The sequence below is a fragment of the Strongylocentrotus purpuratus genome, unplaced genomic scaffold (genome assembly GCF_000002235.5).
Source record: "Strongylocentrotus purpuratus isolate Spur 01 unplaced genomic scaffold, Spur_5.0 spur5_scaffold_13, whole genome shotgun sequence".
NCBI lineage: Eukaryota > Metazoa > Echinodermata > Echinoidea > Camarodonta > Strongylocentrotidae > Strongylocentrotus > Strongylocentrotus purpuratus.
This window is the reverse complement of record NW_022145598.1, coordinates 18,387,881-18,404,908: the sequence shown is the minus strand read 5'-3', so window position 1 is coordinate 18,404,908 and position 17,028 is coordinate 18,387,881.

Here is a 17,028-nt window from a genome sequence, read left to right as displayed (position 1 = left end):
CTCATACAATGACCCGAAGAAAGCCACCGCTGCGTCCCTAGCAATTAAACTGAACTTGAACGCTCTCCGAAACTAATCAACCTTAATTCAAACAATACCCAGACAGCTGATTCGTTTGTTGTATCAGACAAAGCGACATTTTCTCTCCTCGTCCCTCTCTCCCCCTCTCTAAGCAAGCACGCACACCCACCCTTCTCACACACACGCACACCCACTTCCCCTTGCTTGCTCTCTCTATCTCTTTCTCCGTGCTATTTTTTTCTCAGTTTATCATAATAATGTTTTTTAAATTTACAAATACTGTATCATGTATAATCTTTTCTTTATCTGTGTTTTCCTATTTCTATTTTTTTTCTTTATGTGCTGTGTTTTCCTATTTCTATAAAATATCCCTCTTCATGCAATTTCTCTCTGCATTTCGACCTATCTGTATTATACTTACCATTGTTTGTATGTTTTCCAATTTTCATTTTTATTCACTGGTATTTTTACTCCTTTTTTAAATCTCAGGTTGTTGTTTATTGATATGTCTTTCAATTTGATCTTCTATATATTTCCATTATCATCTGTGTATCCGCTGAACATCGATTTCTCTCTCAATCCTTTGCGTTCTTTTGTTTAAACCTGTTTATTGTCCTATTCTATAGTCTTTCTCTTCCGATCATTCTTTTGCTTTCCCTATCTTCAGTCGTGTCTTTTCCTTTTTCTATCGATCCTCCATCTCTCTCTCTCTCTCTCTCTCTCTCTCTCTCTCTCTCTCTCTCTCTCCATCCCACCTACCAGCATTTACTGGATACCAGTCAGTTCCTCCTGCTCCTCCCCGGCCACGCCATCCCGGTTGGTTGCCGAAGCTTGAAAACCAGACAGGGTCCGGGTTTTGTTTACTTAGATGATATTAAGTGATTTATTCTCATTGCCGAGGTTAAGAGGGGGCTGTAGAATCATTTTCATTTCGTATTGCTGTAAAGAAGAAAAAAGTAATGAATAGACGGGATTCACTATTGCTTTGCGGTTAGTTTTGTTATTCCGCGTGCCGCTGGACAATATGGCCGAGCGCGTCTAGCTGTTTTTTTTTTAAATAAGACTTTATTAGAAAAATGAATCTCTGGCTCGGCTGACCAGATACAGGAAACAGAATAGAAATATTAAGGGATAGGATTAATATCATTTCTGCGATTTTTTTTGTTCTGTGTGTGTTTAATGCTGTCGGAATATACCTTTTATTTTTTATCTATTTATTTCACAGTCTACAAGCGTCATGTTCTCTCTTATAGCACAGCATGTTAGGTTACCACGTTATTTTACAGGTACAAATTACTTAAAAATCTATGACAAGGGGAAAAAAGCTTTCACATTTGTAGGTACCTAGCTGCGGGGCCTAATTATCTGAAAGGGGCACAAAATCAGATAGGGGGAAACAATGTTACATGTACTTGCGTTGTTCAGTTGTCGTTGTTGGTGGTTTTATTTTTGGCGTTTAGTCAAATTGGACTATTTACGCCTTGTCTGGTTCTTTAGATTAGTCAATCGAGGTGGCCGAGTCGTAGTAGTCCCTATATACTACCTTAGAAACTCTGTGTGCTTGTATTTTGCATTGAGGTTTGGGTTCTAAAGGAGATTTTCTAAGGGCACGGGCCGGTTGTGCCCCCCCCCTGAAAATCCGCCGCTGCCAATCTTTACCTTTCTACAATTCCAATCTCACCCACAATTGCACAGTCAAATAGGCACTACACACCCACACAGATATCACACCATGCCGGTGAAACACTTGAAACACTTTTAGCACAAGTACGCAAACACGCGCTAAATAGACTCACAGACAAATTCTCGTTTACACGACGAAAAGGTGATCAGACTTTCAGCAAACAATGGCAGACTCTTGAATTTATTCTCCTCTCGCCTTAACAAGATCTCTTCAAGAGAGAGAACTGGTATTCCTCGGCGTATATTACAAACATTGAAATTAACAACCTCTGTCAAGAGCTTCCAAGAAGATGTGAGATATAGATTGCTCCATTATATCTTTTTATTTTACTCTCTATACCTTGTTTCCCTCTTTTTTCCTTTTTTCCCTCCTCCTATTTTTTCTCCTTCTTTTTTATATTCTTCTTCTTCTTCTTCTTCTTTTTAATCCTTTTATCATATCACTTTCAGGACTGAGAATCTGAATTTTGTTTTTGTTTATACTTCACATCATTCTATTGGCATTTAGTTTATATCTTTCATTTTCTTTTGTAAATTCAAGATGTTTCAGCTTTTAGCTGTGACCTTGAATGTTCTGAATCCAATGACCGGGGTAATAATATATATGTAAAGCGCTTAGAGACGTCTGTAATAAGCGCTACATATAAATTAAATATTATTATTATTATATTTATCAATTTAACTTTGTCAATTCGCATATCATCCATAATATACCAACAATGGATGTCGTGGTGATAATTAAAATGAAATAACAAATGGAGGATATTCAAAATGTTTATTCTGTACTGAAAAAGCGAGTTTATTCATTCCACTTTTACAATATAAGAAAGGTCAAATAATGGATGTCAAATTAATGCATTTAATTCATTTCCATACAATAATGATACGTAATTGAATTTGTACAATATACGCATTCTCTGCGCCTGCATTTCAGATCATTTAAGAGAAAGTTTACGAGATGTGAGAGAGAGAGAGAGAGAGAGAGAGAGAGAGAGAGAGAGCGAGAGGGAGAGCGCAAATATATATAGAAAGAGACATTGGATAGAGAGGGATGGATCTCTGAGAGATTCTGATAAACAGAGAGAGAGAGAGAGAGGGAGAAAGAAAGAAAGAAAGAAAGTGAAAGAGGGAGAAATAGAGAGAGAGAGAGAGAGAGAGATAAAGAGAGACAGAGACAAACAGACAGACAGAGAGAAAGAGAGCACTAGAGAAAAAACTCCTGAAAACGTTCTTATTTCCTACTTAATTCGCTATTATTTTGTTTGTTCAAAGTTGTGTTATGATTTGTTGTTGTATTGTTAGATTGCATATTATTGTAAGCGCTGTAATATAGTGTAGTATGAATAACGTAGCTAAATGCCTAACAATAATAATGATAGAGAGATTTATACAGGGACAGACAGAGAAAGAGAGAGAGAGAGAGAGAGAGAGAGAGAGAATCAGTAAGTGAGAGAAAGAGCATCCGACACAAACAAAGAGGTGATGTTCTCCCGTTGCTAGGGAATCCCATTACCATTCTCAATCACAATGAGTCATCCCGGATGAAGCACCTTACCCAGACGTCTCGGGGTATCTCCTCCTCATCATCAGCCCGTCATCATCAGGGGAGGATCCAGGAATCTGTCAAAGGGGGGGGGGGGGTACAATTCCGTCACTCTTACAAGCGAAACAGAAAGTTTTCTACATGAACTACATGGAAGAACAGAGCCATTATAGGTTAATGAATCTGAAATTGACTATCCAACCGTTTTATCATTCTATTATTGTTGGATAAGTCTTTGATTTTTTTATATCCTGTTATTGTTTTTATGATGATTTTCGGAAATAAAACAAACAAACAAACATTATTGCGGTGCCTGTCCTGTTTGAATATAAACATGAATGGGAGTACATTGTTTTGAGTGTGTATTAACGGATGATGATGGTTTCTTGAACATGACAGCTGAGAAAGAATGTTTATGTTTGTAAGTAAGCAAAAGGGGGAACGACGGCTTTAAGTCCTCTCCGATGGATATGGTAGTGAGGACGAATGCCTTACCAAAGGGTACTAATTCTTCAACTTGGTATCGAATCCGGGACCCACCGCTAACGAGACCACTGCTCCACCACTGGGCTAGGGCACCTCCACAAATTCACGGAAAACCAGGTTGGGTTTTAAAAGGGGCACCGGACAGTTATGCTCCCCCACCCCTCTCCCCCATCACCCATTCGCCATCAGCAATGATGACTCAAAGCCATCCGTATATGAGGATGACTTCATCCCGTAAACGATGACAAAAGAAATCACATTCACCTTCGGTGCATGAATGTTAATGACAACTCACTGCACTCACTCAGCCTGCAAGGCCAGCTCACGCCACATTAATGATCGCGAAGGAGCGCACGCTCGCACCGGCGCTCGTTCGCGCGCGTAATGACACAGTATGACGTTAAATCTTAAAATATCTTCATTTTATTCAGCTGTGGCAGTGAGTGTCCATTGTTTGCATTAGAAATTAACATTCACACATGAGTCACTCAATATCAAGTTTGTATACGTTTGAGTAGCAGAGCTTTCTTTTTCTAATTACATTAGTCACATTCCATTGCAATAATTGTCGATTGTCTTCGTCATAATGAGACATTTTCTCGATCCCATTTTTTGCAGCGCCTAATGTGTCAATTGAATATTAAATTGATAAGCGTTCAGCATTTTCAGCATTCAGCATTTATTCAATTCCATAATAAAAAAAACAGTAACATCAACATACAGGAAATATAAAAGAAATACTACTTATACATAATTATTATCAAAATAGTAAAATATTGACAGTAAAAAAAAAGAGAATTCGGTTGCTGTATAAAAAAACCTTAGTGGGTTTGTCTGGACAGCCGCCATAACCGTTAAAAGTTCTTCAAGTGGACACAATTTGAAAGAGCCTTTTTATTTTTTCTCCTATCGCACTGACATGGGAATAACGATAACATAATGACTATAAACAATCGAATGCTGAAGAACAGAGATAAGGTGGTATAAAATAAGAGTTGAAATGATGACTCTATCATAGGATGAAATCACTGTACCCCCCCCCCCTCCTTCATGGCGCTCCAGGAAAAATACTTATAGGGTCTCGTATTCTGCCTACTGCCAATCCATTTGAGGGGGTGTCCGCCCCTTATTTATCAAGTATCTGAAAAATAAAGGCCGATTGGAATTTATTATTGAGAATATCATTTTTAAAATAAAAGGAAAACGAATATTGCAATGACATAACAATATTTGCTTAATATAAGCCATTACATAACATGACATAGTTTAGGATTCAGTAAAGTCCCCTTTTTTTAAGATGGTGCTTTTATCTCTTCATTCAAATAGGTCGATTCGCAGCCACGTTTAGGGGTTGATACATTATTTATTTAGTAAAATGTCTCGTTTACCTCGTATTCAGTATCTCAAAAAGCGTGTCATCTATTGTCTGCCGAAGAAAAAAGGTTAGCTTTAAATGATGGGGAAAAATGAGTTATTACTCCTTCGACTCTCGGTAGACGATGATATATTAATATTATACACATGATACAATAAGACCGGCTGACGAAAATTATATGAATCACAGCTCAAGTTCCTAGTTTTCTCACCCTATAATATATCCCCGCAGTAGCAGATAAGAGTATAATACACCGCTTGATTTTGAAACAAACAAAAAGCGCTTTTCCCAGGCTGATCGATCTCTCGACCAACGCAAGACCGCGACACGGATACAAGTATGCAAATATTTGGCGAAAGCTTCGTTTAAACACACACATACGCTCCGTCCAACGCGCTATAGAATCCAATTTTGATTCGCAATGCGATCGTTTCCTTTTTCTTTCGAAGCTCATAAAGGTTCTGTTAATCCGATTTTCTTCTTCCATGATTACAATTTCATATATTTTGATATCTTGTCTTGTGGGAATTTGTATACACAATATGTCTCTCTAACAGTGACAGCTGCATTTTTCTTGTATTTTCCGATTTAATTGCTACTTTAAGATTGGTTACGAGAAGGTTTTCATATCGTTAAGACCATTTGATATTGACCGTTTGAATTAAGAATGCAATTATAATCCAATATTCATATGCGTAGCGTGTATCTTAAACGCTCAATGTAAATTATTTATTATACCGATAAAACAATTTTCAAGACGTTTACAGGGCCTTTGGACTGCCCAATGTCAATTAATCTAAAACATTTACAGAACAACATACATATTGGTTATGTAATGTTATCACAGATCATGTATTTTACAAGTCTTGCACAGAAATGAAAACATCCCCTAAGAAGCTAAACAAGTACCGTTTCCAGAGGCAACTGTATTTTTATTTTGGGAAACCAAATTTGCATGCCTAACATGGCGGCCAAAGATATGTATGCATATATTTATTGTATAAAGTATGTTTTACCTATTAAAAAACATATCAAATGGTACCACTTTCATGTGCCCATGCACCCATGCACAATATTAGCTCCATTAGGCACTCCATGGATGTTTTACAAAAAGTTTAGCAGCGCTTGTATTTACAAAGTATTTTATATTTGGGCTCATATTAATTTACTAAGTGGAGGATCTTTGAAATGGCATATTCTACATGGAACCCCATACGTGTTGTCACAACAATACCGATAAAGTAATGAATGAAATATGAAAAAAGATTCGTATAAGTACGAAATATTCGCAGTTGCGTAGGAACATTTTACTGTGATGGTTAAGTATCGAAATAGTAATTTTTAGCAACACTAGCGATGAAAAAAAACAATGACAAATATTATGAAAGGGGTGGAAGCTAGCATTCACTCTCTTACAATCTCCGTCCCACTTTCTTTCGAGTGCAAATTTCTAACATGGAGTTCTCTATTTGTGATTCAACACTACCATACGCCATTGCTTTTCCCGCCATATATCCCCACCATCATGATTAGAATGGCGGGCAAATATTTGCTGAACATCTCATTTTCCACGAAACATGAGTAAAAGGCGTCCCCACAAAAGACGGCCCAAAAAACGGATTCATTCTTTTCCCCTTCGCATTGAGTTTCAACTATTCGCCTGAGATTTAACATCAAACCAAATTTAAGACAGAGATTCGGTTCCATTTTTAGCTGAAATTATTATAAATCATTAACGTTATTAACTTGGGGACGTCATGGCTACTGAAATAGAGTAGCACTCAGATTGTTTTTTAAGCAAATCCTTGGCGCCCCATTATTTCGAGTGTTGACATTAATTCATTGAAATGCTACAGTGTAATTTTCAGTACACAGATATATTAACATAGTTTTCTTTGACTTATCTCAATATATTTTCTTCTTAGATACTGTACTAAAAGTATCGAGTGCACTAAGAATAGAGAAAGGCGTGTTTGAAAAATATACAGTGTAGAAACCAATTTAAATCAAAATCAAATTTGTTCTTTTTCCGAATTCTGCTTCGCGGATACACGTACTGTACACAATGTCATGTCAGGCAAATTAAGAATAATGACACTGTCACAATTATAATCATCCGGGCAAAATTTCCCCAGGGGCTGATGCTTCTTACCCTTAAATCAGTAAATGAAAATGTAATTTTTTCATAAAATTTACTAAATGAGATAATAAAAAAAAACCCTCTACGAATAGATCGCATAGCTACCAAAATATTAGGTGATGATAGCCCGAATATTCATATGACTCAAACTCCAAAATCCTAGAGGCTCCACACCCCCCCCCCCCCCCCCCACGCCCTTCCCCACACCGCCTCCTTCGCCTATGGCTAAGCGATCTACCTTAGATGAAAACATAGCACACACCCCTATAAAAGAAAACTGTCTGAACCAATTTATATTTTCTTGTTTATAATCATTTCCGTCGCATTCGTTAATGTACACATTTTTCTTAAACCATGAACAACTTCTGAGAAGGAAATGGGTGTTATTCAGAATTCAATTCCATTAAATTGATTAACCGTATTACTCCGGAGCTTCGCAACTTAAATCTTGACAAGGCGTGCGTTGTTTTCCATACTAAAGAGATTTATGCCATCATTATGCCGGCTAAGGCAGAACACTACTTAAATGTGCACTACTACTGAACATAAATGTCACAGATGCGTAGGTTTAGGGCGATGCGAATGACTATAATTTGAATTCATGACGGTTTCTCACTCGAAACACGCGCGCCTCTATCTTAATTTTAAATTCCTCCTCCTCCCCCGAAGCACTGCATAAAAGATGCTTCAGCCTGGCTTTATGCTCATGTTATAAATCGTGGCGTTGGGTAGTTAAATACAAGACCGATTACCACGTTGGAGAACAAGTTAAGGATACATACATGTTTTTTGCACGGTATTTATAGCGGTATTTGTAACACTTTCAAATGTCAATTTCTGATCAGCTCATGTGCGTACGTGGCGCATTGTTTGGCGGAATGACGTCATTGTAGCGTTAAAACTCTCGACGTAATAGGACGAAAGAAGACGGGGGGAAGAGAATGGGTACGTTGTCATACCGTGCTACATGTAGGTCACGATGGTGAACTTGACTGACGATGGTGATGGTGTTAATAATGAGTCTATTTATGAGGATTTAGTACTAAATAACGATGAAATCACTCAATAATGATGATCATGATAAAGATGATAATGGTGATGATTGTGATGATGATGATGATGATGATGATGATGATGATGATGATAATGGTAATGATGGTGAAGATGATAATGATGATAATGGTAATGATGGTGATGATGATGATGATGATAATGGTAATGATGGTGATGATGATGATGATGATGATGATAATGGTAATGATGGTGATGATGATGATGATGATGATGATGATAATGGTAATGCTGGTGATTATGATGATGATGATGATGATGATGATAATGGTGATGATGATGATAATGACGACGTTGCTGCCGGTATTTAAGATGATGGTGTAATAATGCAGCCCCTGTTGATGCTAATGCCATAGCGACGGCAAATGATGTCGACGAAGGTAAAAAAAATCGACTACAATGATGACGACAATTTTGTTTGTTTAACTTGACTACAAAAGCAACCAGGGGATCGACGGCTTTTAGTCCTCTCCGAGGGATTTGCTAATGAGGATTAATGCCTTACCACAAGGCACTCATAATTCGACTTGGACTCGAACCCGGGATCTACCGCTTACGAGGCCACTGCTCCACCACTGAGCCATCGCGCCTTCTCCAAATGATGTTGTTGATGATGATGAAGATTATGATGATGGCGATGATGATGATGATGATGATGATAATGATAGTATAGGCCTACATACAAAATTAGAGTTAATTAAAAACGACTTTTGTTAATGATTCCATCAATCATGAAAAGAAAAAAATGTGGACTATAAAAATGGGTCCGAAAACGAGATTCGACATAAACTCAAAGAGGGGGAGAGAGAGAAGACTTCTTGAAATGAAACGTTTACATAAGACGTGAGAGGTAAAAAGAAAAGGATTAAGAGCATCTGTCTTCTTTTCTATGATCTGTTTTTGTCGGGGGCGGGATGTTTTTATCAACTCTTTTTCAGTAATCGCATTTCGCCCACTTAGTTATTAAGCTGTAAAAAGATTTACTTTCTTCACCAGTGGCATGTATATAGGCCTATACTTATATTGGAACGTGCATTAACTGTTAGACCAGTGTTCTTTTTTGCAGTATTTTAACGACTTGATAGTTGTATTTCATTCACATCACAATATACTCTATACAGTGTTGTAGATTAATTGTAGATTAATTATTTTTTTAATCCGATTTCAGAATCGTTGCAACTTTTATTCAGTTGAATAATCGGATTTGGGGATTTTAATTATCTCGATCAGCATCTGGGGATAGTTTGCGTGGGTACAGATTAAAATAAAAAGCCTTTTTTTCTCCCTTTTAAAATCAAGAGTGGGGTAATAGACAATTATAAATGGTATTTCGATTTAACGTTTTCTACGAAAAGAAAAGACAAAAAGGAAAGTAAAAGAAAGGAAAGGAAACAAAAAAAGTCGTGGGAATCAGTGATGATTTGGGGAGGTCGACATTATTTTTAGTGGGCGGGTGGAATGGATATAACCAACCAGACTGATAGCTCACGAGATCGACGATGTCGGTCTCGCGAACCTCTTCAAAGTAAGTTGTCAGAAGGCCTACAAGACTGACAGTCCACGAGCTATTGGTCTCGTTGCCTTTCGGTCTTGTGGGCTTTCGGCCTTGTGGGATTTGGTCGACTGGGATGTATATGTTGTGGAGATATTGATATTGCTTCTTCTGCTGCTACTACTACTACTACTACTACTACTACTACTACTACTACTTCTACTACTACTACTACTACTACTAATTTTTCTACTACTACTTCTACTACTACTAATACTACTACTTATACTACTGCTTCTACTTTTACTACTACTACTACTACTACTACTTCTACTACTACTACTACTGCTTCTACTATTACTACTACTACTACTACTACTACTACTACTACTACTACTACTACTACAACTACTACTACTTCTAATACTACTTATACTACTACTACTACTACTACTACTACTTCTACTACTGCTACTTCTAATACTACTTCTGCTACTACTACTACTATTACTACTACTTCTAATAATACTAATACTACTACTACTACTACTACTACTACTACTACTACTACTTCTACTACTACTTCTAATACTACTTCTGCTACTACTACTACTACTACTAATACTACTACTACTACTTCTACTACTACTATAATACTACTAATACTACTCTTACTACTACTTCTAATACTACTACTTCTTCTACTACTACTACTACTACTACTACTTCTACTTTTTCTACTTCTGATACTACTAATACTACTACTACTAATACTACTTCTGCTACTACTACTACTACTACTACTTCTAATACTACTTCTGCTACTACTACTATTACTACTACTACTAATACTACTACTACTAATACTACTAATACTACTACTACTACTACTACTACTACTACACTACATGTACTACTACTACACTACTACTACTACTACTACTTCTACTACTACTACTACTTCTACTACTACTACTACTACTACTACTACTACTACTGCTACTACTTCTACTACTACTACTTCTGCTGCTGATGATATTTTACAATGGTTGAAGATCGTGACAATGATGTAGATATTCTGATTTAAGAGGTTAAGACATCGTGATCAAAGTATATCACTCCATCGAAAATGTCAACTATACCCACCCCTCCCCCTCAAAAAAAGAGCAGAAAATCATGGCTCAAAACAATATCATTCATAATGGCTCCTGTTTTCAGCAATCAAGGTGGGCCTATTTGTGTGGGTCTTCTTATTAATTCATAGACAAAGGATTTCCATTGACCAGAATGGGGTATTGGGCGAAATATGGTGGTATTTGATTATTTTCAAAATGTGTTTTCATAGAATTGATGGTATCCGCATCATGACTATTCAAAATTGTTCGATAACCCGTAAAACAGAGGATTGCGCTTTTCAATCATCTCAAGTGCAAGATGAAAGCGACGGGGGCACTCATCTGTACATTGAATAAATGACATTTCTTTTATCCCAAACAACCCCTCCCTTTCTCTTCACTGCTCTGTCTACTACCAGTACATGTACATTTGTAATTGTTCTTGCAAAAGGTGCCTCTTTGTTAGTCATCGTCTCTCTCCGCTTTCCCTGAATAAATCGACGCACTGTAAAGAGGAAGTATGCGAGGGACATTATTGAGTCGTATGTAACCAGCGAAACATTTCCTTTTGTGGCAATTCACTGTGTGCATGAACACATTCGCCGTATGTCGATTTTGGTTCTTTGTGTTCGCTGCACATTACTTGGGCAGGGAGGGAAGAGGGAGGGAGAAGGAGAGAGAGGAAGAGAGGGGAACTTGAAGAGGAAAGAAGAAAAAAAAGAAGAAGAAAAAAAAAGTTGAAGATGAAAGGAAGAGATAGGGAGTAGTGAGGGGGAGAGGGGTAGAGAAACACAAATAAAGATAGAAACGAAGACAGAGGGGAAGGGAGGTAGAGGGAAAGTGAGAGAAATGAATAAAATGGTTGGAGAGAGTGGATGGGGTGGGAGAGATAGAGAGAGAGGGGACAGAGAGAGAGAGAGAGAGAGAAAGAAAGAGATAGATAGAGAGAGGGAGAGAATGAGGGGGAGGGGAGGAGAGAATAGTGTAGGTGGTAAATTACATTGACGGATGCGAAAACAAGACATCGCTTGGAATATGGGCGACAAAATTATTATTATTTGTTTTCATTTCTTTATAACTCAACAAAAACCTAAAGGATATGAAGATAAAGATACAGTAATCCAGTGAACATGTGGAGTCTTGCGAATTCGAGATAATATGGGTGAGGAAAACATAATGGTTACAAATCGACAAAGAAAGAGGGAGGGGAGACGCTTTCAAATACCGCGTTGTATATAAATACACGACGCAAGTCCACAATACAATCTTAAATACTACGCCAAGGTTTTCGCGATTATGTCCGCTACGAGGGATTAGTCAGATACATCATTAAGCTTCGAATTGTAGCCGTATTGCAATCATCATTTATTCATGAAGCCGTTAATGATTATCCAAGTTTACCCAGGCCTATACACAAATATTAAAAAACCTTATCGTGTCCCGATATACCAAGCCATTGAAACGAAGAATAAGAAACGCTTGTAACATTATATACGCTATCATGATCATTTTGTGTTTGCAAAACAAAGATGTTATCTCGAGACGGTTACCAGTAGTAGGCCCCTAATTCAATTTCTGGCATGTTAGTAATTAATTAATTATACCGATACAGAAATAGATCGAACGTGGTCTAATTTTGCAAACGATCGATAAAGTATCGTAGCCTATGACCTACTTTTCGGATAAACATTATGTGTTTTGACTGTCATTGAAAAAGGAGAGAGTAGTAATAAATGAGTTGCTTCGAAACTGAAATCGTTAGTGAACTGCTTTATATTTCCTCCTTGGAACAGCTAGATACAAAATATCTTCAACATACACAATGCATACACAAACCAAGGGCGTTAGAACAATTAGTGGTTTAGTACATGACCTAATTGACAAAGACAAAATCGGGGGGTAAACATGTAATAGCAATAAAACACTTATCATAGTAGTATAGTAGAAGTATTATTAGTAGTATTATTAGTAGTAGTAGTATAGTAGCAGTTGACTAGTAGTAATAGCAATAGGAGTAGTAGTAGTAGTAGTAGTAGTAGTAGCAGCAGCAGCAGCAGTAATATTATTTGTAGCAGTACTAGAAATAGTAGTGGTAGTAGAAGTAGTAGTAGCAGTAGTAGTATAGTAGTTAGTATAGTAGCAGTTGACTAGTAGTAATAGTAATAGTAGTAGAAGTAGTAGTAGTAGTAGTAGTAGTAGTTGTGGTTGTGGTGGTAGTAGTAGTAGTAGTAGTAGTAGTAGTAGTAGTAGTAGTAAGCTTAGAAGTAGTAGTAGTAGTAGTTGTTGTTGTTGTTGTTGTTGTAGCAGCAGCAACAACCTTTTTCTTTTGCATGGCATTGCACTATCACAGATGCCATTATCGAAATACTGTTTACTTAATTTCCACTAAAATGTTTTTATCATTAATCATGGCAAGCTTTTAATAACCACACCCTTGATTAACTCATAATTTCTAGATGATTAATTACAAAGAGGAAATCATTTAGATGCATCGGTGATTTATTACTTTCGCCTCAAAATGAAAAATAACAAAAACGCATCATTGTAGATTTCATTTACTTCACGCAAATACAACTCGAAACCAACTTCAATTTCAAAGGCGGGCTTTATAAATCGAAACAAATGCTCAGCGTGTATGCTACTTTCAATTTCCATGTAATCGAAAGATCTCTTTGTTAGTGTCTTAATATTATGACAAATGAGTGAAATATGAACGTTAAATGGGGTCGTCATATGTTTGGTATGGATGGCTGTTTATACAGATTGTATTATTATCATGTATATAAATACTAATACGAATAGAGTCGTGAAGTCTTTTGAATTCCACTTCACTTGTAAGTTGAGACCGTGCTAAAAAAGAGGACCTATATATATTTATTTTATTCATTCTAAGAAATTACTACGTTATCTTTCCTGTTTCATATAAGAGATCCGTGGATGGATTAATTACTCTAGTGTTACGAGTTTGATTATTTCTAAAATTGATAAGGATGATATCGTAATAATTGTGAAAGTAAATTATGAAGACATTTTGAAGACAATACAAACTACTTCTTATTTCCCGGATACGGGCTTCAAGAAGTGATAAATGTTCGGCGTATTTATAGTTTTATAAGTGATCGTTACCAAGAATATCTTGGTAGAAATAAATCAATCATGATTGAAAACTGATGAGGGGGCAATGTTATCGTCTGTTTCGTAAGCTATCATCGCTTTTTCGACATGCTCAACGTTTAAAACGTTGTCCTTTTAGCAGTCATTATCGAAAGCCTAAAAAGCTTCCTTCTCTCCGTAGTTGCTTTTTAAGACACCCTTCGAATCTGCACTGTGACGAAATCAATATTAGATTTGCGAAAAGTCAGACGAATTAAGCGCTGATTTTTTAATAAAGTCTCGGTGCTCAAGAAGAAAAAAAATCAAGAACGTTTAAAAGGTTGTCCCTTTAGCAGCCGTTACCGAAAGCTCAAAATGCATCCTTTCTCCGTAGTTGCGCTTTAAGACACCCTTCGAATCTGCACTTGGTGACGAAATCAATAGATTTGCGAAAAGTCAGACGGATTAAGCGCTGATTTTCAATAAAGTCTCGGTGCTCAAGAAAAAAAATAATAGCCAAGAACACCCTCTCACAATTCTGATGTTGTGATGATGCAGAGGTTATAGACTTTGGGGTTGTCTTTTCCGCGTAGCTCATTTGCATACAGGTGATGGATGTCAGTTACACGTGCCGGAACTATTTCCGCGTGTCGGTCGCGTGGGTGACTCGCGTGTGACGTCACATCGAGTCTCGCCTGGAGGGGGAGGGGTTTTGTTTCAAAAGGGGCGGGGACGGATTATAATTCATGTATGAGATCGAAAATACGGAAGGGGCAAAAATATGAATGGATGTATTGAACGACGAACTGTAAGACACGCGCCGAGCTGAGATTAAGTGGGAGATTGCGGGTGTGAATTTATGAATGAAATCAACGCCGATATCAGATACTCTGTTGCCTTGGAAACGTAGATTGGATGGTTTTGAGGACGAAAAGATTGTAAACCAAGATCATCTGAGGGATTCTAAGCTATGAATATTTCAGATACCTCAGAAAATAAACACTCTTTGGAGATTAACTTTAGAACGGGTAGACATGCATTTGCATTTCTAGTATTTATACAATTCTTATGATGTTTTGCTGTTCCTGATCATAATTATAAGTCATTAACGCTGTGCCTTTTTAAATGATTACGATTCAGAAAATTAATAATAAAGAAAAGGGGACGTTCAAGAAAATATTCAATTGTTTCTCACTAAAAATAACGCACATGAATTTATTGTATACTCTGGTAATTTATTTTTCTTTCTTCGAAGCTGCATAATTCTATCGACACTTAGCTGAATATCAGCGACAATTCAGTGAACAAAATCATATTTGGACCTTCCCAGAAATTCCAAAGGGCTACCACCGGTTAATCATGCATTGCTACTACTGCACGTTGCATACAATAGTTGTTGCTATGTCGGGTCGAAATCGGTCAAACTTGTGTTTCGTCAGCAGGGACAATTATTAGCAAGGTATTAAAATTTGCGGATGTCCCCCCCCCCCCCCCTCCCACAACGACTATTACATTCACCTGTTATGGGTTATTTTTTTTTAGCTCCAATAGAGGGCTGCCACAAGCAGCCATATTGGAGAACAAAGAATAAAAACATGTGCATCAGACTATGAAAAGTTAATGTTTTCATGGTCTAGTGCACGGGTTTGCTATTGTTTTGTATTCCAATACGGCTGCTTGTGAAAACCCTCTATAGTCTATACCAAGAAGGATTTTGAGGTTATGATTTTAATAAAGAGCAAAAGGACGTTTTTTCTGAAAAAAAAAAGAATATTCATGTCCAACTTTTGAAGTTGCGGGTGTCGACCCTACAGCTTGCCTAGATTTTTCCTGACATAGCAACGGATAATGTTTACAACCTGCATTCTGCCCATAACTTTCATGAGCACGTATCCAGTATTTCGTCTTCGTGAATTTAAAAATTTGTTCTGCAATGACTTTTATCTGCTCATGCTCAGACTGCAACCGTAAAAAACATCCATTCAATTTCAATGCCTTTTACTATAGGACAATCCATATCCTTTCCATTGCACGTCTAAATTAGGGATTTATCTTAATATGTCAAGAATGTTCCTATTTAAAACAATTGCTTGAAATGGTGTTTCTCAAATGAACATTTTGTATATTCTGAAAACTGTCTGAATCTATAGTATAGGCATGGACCTACTAAGATGGTACAGGCCTCCAATACGTACATTCATGGCAATGACCGCATTCCAAACCACCGCTAATGCCATGTCGATTTTTCGAAACGAAACTAACTACCTTGGTATGACCACTCTCCGCAAACATTTGAGGAATTCATGTTGTTCCTCTTGCCCATTGTTGAACCGTCAAACATTATGCGCATTTCACACAGTTATCGATTGAAATGTACGAGCATCGACACCCTGGGAATTTGCTTTGAACAAAAAATGAAAGCGACACCTTACATTGGCAGGTGTACGGTATATTTCATTATACAGGTGTATTACAATTTGGACTGTTGTTAAGAAGAAATACAGGTTGAAAATAGAACATTTTCGTGTTCAAATTTATGAAAAGATAGATAGTTTGAGGAAAAATTGGTTCAGAATAAGAAAGGCTATAAAACGTGATTTGCGGTAGATTAAAAACAAATTTATACACCTTTTGACTCAGATCTCCGTTCGGGCTGTAATGAACATTAATGTATTCGTTTTAATGTACACAGTTAGGAAAAAAAGATCGGTTATCATAATTATTTAGTTTTTGCAATATTTCTATATATAAATGATACGATTTATCAAAATGTTCTAAATCATTGTATATATCATCCGCATTATATATTACAAATGTATATTTTTTGTTTTGCAAAGGAATTAGATAAATCAAATCAATTTATTTTTCTTGAAAGATAAGTTTTCCTTATAATTACGCCCTTAAAGTGATTTCCTTTTGCTATATATCTGTTCCTCTATTTTTAATTTTATCAGATACTTCTGGACGAAGTCAAATATATTCGCTTTTATTCGACCGCAAGCAAGACTC